The sequence below is a fragment of the Arachis ipaensis genome, chromosome B3, assembly GCF_059453495.1.
Source record: "Arachis ipaensis isolate K30076 ecotype BB chromosome B3, ASM5945349v1, whole genome shotgun sequence".
Taxonomy (NCBI): Eukaryota; Viridiplantae; Streptophyta; class Magnoliopsida; order Fabales; family Fabaceae; genus Arachis; species Arachis ipaensis.
This window is the reverse complement of record NC_142438.1, coordinates 100,974,366-100,980,935: the sequence shown is the minus strand read 5'-3', so window position 1 is coordinate 100,980,935 and position 6,570 is coordinate 100,974,366. Positions and strand designations below refer to the sequence as shown.

At 35.7% G+C, this 6,570-nt stretch overlaps 1 non-coding gene across 1 annotated transcript; it reads right to left on the bottom strand.

The window, feature by feature from the left end:
- Positions 1-4,147: 4,147 nt before the first annotated feature.
- LOC148571793 (small nucleolar RNA R71) lies at positions 4,148-4,255 on the bottom strand. The gene has a single exon (XR_015907833.1). It is a non-coding gene; the product is annotated as a small nucleolar RNA R71 (small nucleolar RNA).
- Positions 4,256-6,570: the final 2,315 nt, after the last annotated feature.

Sequence of the window (6,570 nt, the reverse complement as noted above, 5' to 3'; positions counted from 1 at the left end):
TTATTTTCTTTTGTTTTTCATAATAGTCATTCATAATTTCTGCATTTTGCATTCTGCATACTGCATAAAAAAAAAGAGAGCACACGACGCGCAAGCGTCGCTGACGCGTACGCGTCCTATGTGTATGCGAAACAAGGAAGAATTGACCAGAGATTTGCGTGGGAGCAGGGCTAGAAGCGTGCCTTAGGCACACGCAAAACCACGTGTACACGTCCCTCACGCGTACGCGTCGCTTGCGATTTTGGGCCATCACGCGTACGCGTGACCCTGCAAATCGGCGTAAATGGGTGTTTAGCCAGAGAGTTATGATGATGTAGGGATGGAACTGTGCTGGGAGCACAACCCCATCATGCGTATGCATCCCTGACACGTACGCATCGTTTTCCTATCTTGGCCAACCACGCGTGTGCGTCCCTGACGCGCACGCGTTATATGCAATTTTCACTCTCGTGCGCATCTGAACAGAGAGTTGTGCACGCGCGGGACTGCTTTCGCACCATTCAGACAACCAATGTTATGCGTACGTGTCACTTAAAACTAGCGCGATCCAGGCGTACGCGTGATGAGCGGATAATTTATACGCTTTTTGGCATTGTTTTTAGCTAGTTTTCAGTATAATTTAATTAGTTTTTACTATGTTTTTATTAGTTTTTATGCAAAATTCACATTTCTGGACTTTACTATGAGTTTGTGTGTTTTTCTGTGATTTCATGTATTTTCTGGCTAAAATTGAGGGACCTGAGCAAAAATCTGATTCAGAGGCTGAAAAAGGACTACAGATGCTGTTGGATTCTGACCTCCTTGCACTCGAAATGGATTTTCTGGAGCTACAGAAATGCAATTGGCGCTCTCTCAATTGCGTTGGAAAGTAGACATCCAGGTCTTTCCAGCAATATATAATAGTCCATACTTTGCCCGATTTTTGACGATGCAAACTGGCGTTCAAATGCCAACTTCCTGTCCTATTATGAAGTTAAACGCCAGAAACAAGTTACAAACCAGAGTTAAACGCCACAAACAGGCTGCAACCTGGCATTTAACTCCAAGAGAAGTCTCTACATGTGTAAAGCTCAATTCTCAGCCCAAGCACACACCAAGTGGGCCCCGGAAGTAGATTTCTGCACTATCTGCATTTAGTTACTTATTTTATGTAACCCTAGCTACTAGTTTAGTATAAAAACTACTTTTAGTGATTTATTTCACATCTTTTGATCATTGTTGAGACTATCTTTGTATCACTTTTGATCTCTTGATCACGTTTAGGGGGCTGGCTTCACGGCCATTCCTGGACCTTCATCACTTATGTCTTTTCTACGGTGGAGTTTCTACACCCCATAGATTAAGGTGTGGAGCTCTGTTGTTCCTCATGAATTAATGCGAAGTACTATTGTTTTTCTATTCAATTCAAGCTTATTCTTATTCCAAGATATTCACTCGCACTTCAACCTGATGAATGTGATGATCCGTGACACTCATCATTATTCTCACCTATGAACGCGTGCCTGACAACCACTTCTGTTCTATCTACAATAGCTTGAGCGTGTATCTCTTAGCCTCCATTCCGAAAGATCAGAGTCTTCGTGGTATAAGCTAGAATCAATTGGCAGTATTCTTGAGATCCAAAAAGTCTAAACCTTGTCTGTGGTATTCCGAGTAGGATCTGGGATGGGATGACTGTGACGAGCTTCAAACTTGCGAGTGTTGGGCGTAGTGACAGACGCAAAAGGAACAATGGATCCTATTCCAACATGATTGAGAACTGACAGATGATTAGCCATGCGGTGACAGTGCACTTGGACTATTTTCACTGAGAGGACGGACGGTAGCCATTGACAACGGTGATCCCCCAACATACAGCTTGCCATGAAAAGAAGTATGAATGATCGAATGAAGGCAGTAGGAAAGCAGAGATTCAGAAGGAGCAAAGCATCTCCATACGCTTATCTGAAATTCTCACCAATGAATTACATAAGTATCTCTATCCTATTTTATATTTTATTTATATTTTAATTATCAAAACCCAAAAACCATTTGAATATGCCTGACTGAGATTTACAAGATGACCATAGCTTGCTTCAAGCCGACAATCTCCGTGGGATCGACCCTTACTCATGTAAGGTTTATTACTTGGACGACCCAGTGCACTTGCTGGTTAGTTGTGCGGAGTTGTGAAAAGGAGTTGAGATTATGAACGTGTGTACTAAGTTTTTGGCGCCGTTGCGATCACAATTTCGTGCACTAAGTTTTTGGCACCGTTGCCGGGGATTGTTCAAGTTTGGACAACTGACGGTTCATCTTGTTGCTTAGATTAGGTAATCTTATTTTAATTTTAAGCTCTTTGTTTTTGTTCTTTTTATTTTAGAAAAATTACAAAAAAAATTTAATAAAACCATAAAAACCAAAAACATTTTATGTTTCTTGTTTGAGTTTTATGTCAAATTGTAAGTTTGGTGTCAATTGCATGTGTTTTAATTTCCCTTTAATTTTCAAAAATTCATCATGTGTTCTTCATGATCTTCAAGTTGTTCTTGATGAATTTCCTTGTTTGATCTTTGTATTTTCTTGTTTTGTGTCTTTTCTTGTTTTTCATATGCATTTTCAATTTGTTAGTGTCTCAACATTGAAAATTTCTAAATTTGGTGTCTTGCATGTGTGTCTTTTCTAAAAAAATTTCAAAAATAAGTTCTTGGTGTTCATCTTGACATTCAAAGTGTTCTTGGTGTTCATCTTGACATTCAAAGTGTTCTTGCATGTTTTCCCTCTTTTGATTCATAATTTTTATGTTAAGTGTCATTTTGATGTTTTTCTCTTTCCTCATTAAAATTCAAAAAAAATATATTTTTCCCTTATTTTACTCATCAATTTCAATTTCAAAATTCTATCTTTTCAAAACTTTTTCAAAAATCAAATCTTTTTCAATTTTCTTCTTAATATTTTCGAAATTTTCAAAATGATTTCCAAAATCTTTTTTCTTATCTTTTTTGAATTCATTGCTAGCATTCAATTTTTAGATTAAAAAATTTCAAGTTGTTACTTGCCTATTAAGAAAAGTTTCAATCTTTAAATTTTAAAATCATATATTTTAGTTTCTTGTTAGTGAAGTAATCAACTTTAATTTCAAAATCAAATCTTTTTAAATTTCCTTTTCAAATCTTTTTCAAAATGATTTTCAATCATATCTTTTTCAAAAACTTAATTTCAAAATCTTTTCTAACTTCTTATCTTTTCAAAATTGATTTTCAAATCTTTCTCAATTAACCACTTAACTTTTTGTTTGATTTTAAAAGTTTACTATTTCAATCATATCTTTTTCAAAACTACCTAACTAATTTTCTCTCTCTAATTTTCGAAAACTCCTCCCCACTTTTTCAAAATTCCTTTTTAATTAACTAATTGTTTTAAAATTCAATTTTATTTTATTCCTTTTTATAATTTTGAATACTAACTAATAATTAAAATAAAAAAATATATTTCCTTTTATTTTAATTTCAGTTCGAATTTTTTTTCTTCTCCTTCTTCTATTCTTCTCTTCTTCTACTCACATAAAGGAATCTCTATACTGTGACATACAGGATTCCTCTTCTTTTTTGTTCTCTTCTTTTTCATTTGAGCAAAAACAGGGATAAAGACATTCTTATTGAAGCTGATCCTGAACCTGAAAGGACTCTTTAAGAGGAAACTAAGAGAAGCTAAAGCACAACCCTCTGGAAAGGACCTGATAGAAATTTTCGAAAAAGAAGGAGACATGGCCGAACCCAATAACAATGCCAACAATGCAAGGAAGATGCTTGGTGACTTCATTGCTCCCTCTTCTGACTTCTATGGAAGAAGCATCTCAATTCCTGCCATTGGAGCAAACAACTTTGAGTTTAAGCCTCAATTAGTTTCTCTAATGCAACAGAATTACAAGTTTCATAGACTTTCATTGGAAGATCCTCATCAGTTCTTAGTTGAATTCTTGCAAATCTGTGACACTGTCAAGACCAATGGAGTTGATCCTGAGGTCTACAGGCTTATGCTTTTCTCTTTTGCTGTAAGAGACAAAGCTAGAACATGGTTGGATTCACAACCTAAGGAAAGCCTGAACTCTTGGAAAAAGCAGGTCAGTGCTTTCCTAGCCAAATTCTTTCCACCTCAAAAGATGAGCAAGCTTAGAGTGGAAATCCAAACCTTCAAACAGAAGGAAGGTGAGTCCCTCTATGAAGCTTGGGAAAGATATAAGCAATTGATCAAAAGGTGTCCTTCTGACATGCTTCCAGAATGGAGCATCATATGTATATTCTATGATGGTCTGTCTGAGTTGTCAAAATGTCATTGGACCATTGATGAGACGTAGAAGCTGGTGAATTAAAAATTATTAAATGGTTACGTTGCAAGTATAGTTCTTAACTCACCGAAAATCTGCCTATCAATTTAGAAATATGTCACAGAGAATTAAATTAAAAATTACTGGGAGTTTTAAGTCCCAGGTCGTCTCCCAACGAGTTGCAGAAAAGTGTGCTACCTTATTAATCAGATGTGCCAAGAAGTTGAGCTAAGTAAATTGGAATGTAAATTGAGGAAATTTAAATAATAGGAATAAAAGCCTTGACTGGGAGTTGATTGGTTGGAATTTCTATTATTGGTGGAGTGAATGTAAGATTAATTTATAATTAATGGTTGTTCTGTTTGGTTATCATTTACCAAGTAAGGGAAAGTCAAACAAGCTGGAATGCCAGATCTGTTCACAAGTTGCAACCCACTTAGTTCAAAGGGATTGGCGTTGGTGACAGGATAGCAATCCAACTTTTAACCCAATTACAAATTTTTCTTTCAATCCTTCCAACTCAAGAATTCCTTTTTATCAACTCCCCATCAAGTAAGGAAACTACTCACGCATTGTAAATAAAGAATCCATAACACATGAAAGGAAATTAAAAGAAGAAATGATTATTAGAATTGAAATTGAATTAAAAAGAAATAATCCTTGCATTAATTAATCATAAAAATATTCAAGTAACAAAATTGAACAAAACAAGGAACATAGAAGAATGGAACCAAGTTAAGAAAACAAACTAGAATGATGAAGTCTTGATGAGGAAATAACTCTTCTCAATGTTCCAATGCTAAGACCAATTCAAAATTAAAATTCTAAAACCTAGAGAGAAAAACCTAAGAGAGTAAAACTAGATCTGAAACTGTCTCTGAATGAATGTGTTATTTGTTTCTGCATGTTCTCTGACTCTAGTCTGCTGTTTCAGGCCGAAAACTGGGTCGAAATAGGGCCCAAAATCGCCCCCAACGAATTCTGCAGATTATGCAGATCGCACATGTCACGCGATCGCGTCATCCATGCGGACGCGTTATTTGCGCTTTTCCTCGCCACGCGTTCGCGTCGTCCACGCTACCGCGTCGCCAGAACTTTTCCAATTCACGCGGCCGCGTGAGCCATGCGGCTGCGTCACTGTGATTTGCTCTCCTTCGCGCGGTCGCGTGAGCCATGCGACTGCGTCACTTCTCGCTGGTTATCTCCTCAAATTCTTGTGTTTCTTCCATTTTTGCTAGCTTCCTTTCCAATCTCCAACTCATTCATGCCCTATAAAGTCTGAAACACTTAACACACAGATCACGGCATCGAATGGAATAAAGGAGAATTAAAAATAAATAATTAAAGTCTCTAGGAAGCAGTTTTCAAACATGTAATAAATTCAGGAAGGAAATCTAAATGCATGCTAATTTAATGAACAAGTGGGTAAGGATCATGATAAAACCACACAATTAAACACAATATAAACCATAAAATAGTGGTTTATCAACCTCCCCACACTTAAACATTAGCATGTCCTCATTCTTAATTGAAGGATATAAGGAAATAAGTATGAACATGTAGAAACTCATGAAATGCAATGCAAACCTATATACATATAAATAAATGCAACTATATGATTCTTGTCCACTTGATCAAAAGTAAATAAGCTCTTCAAAACAATTACAAATCAAATTCCACTAATTCTATCATTATACAATAAAATGGATAAAAGTGCAAGAAGATAGCTCATGAAAGCAGGGAACTTGAAAATTCAAGTATTGAACCCTCACTGATAATGTATGTATGCTCTGATCTCTAGTGTATAGGGTGGTCACTCTATCCATCTCTAATCATGCTTTCTAACCTTTGTTCTTCTCCTAACCAATCAACAATAGTTAATACACCAATGCAAACATCATGAGGTCTTTTCAAGGTTGTAATGGGGCTAAGGTAAAGGCAGGGGTGTATATTTGGTCAAGTGAGCTAATAAATTGAATCTTTAATTAACCCAAGCTCTAATATGACTTGTATACACTTAATGTCATCTTTGAAGTTCATACCTAGCTACCCAGAATTCCCTTTTTCAATCCATACTCATGTATCAACTTATATTTTTGGTTCTATCATATGTGCATTAATCTTCGAATTCTGAATTCAATATTGGGGTAATTTTGTCCCCTTATTTATTGATTTTTCATATATATATATATATATATATATATATATATATATATATATATAATTTTTTTTATAAATAAAGATTGTCAATGCACATAGATTTT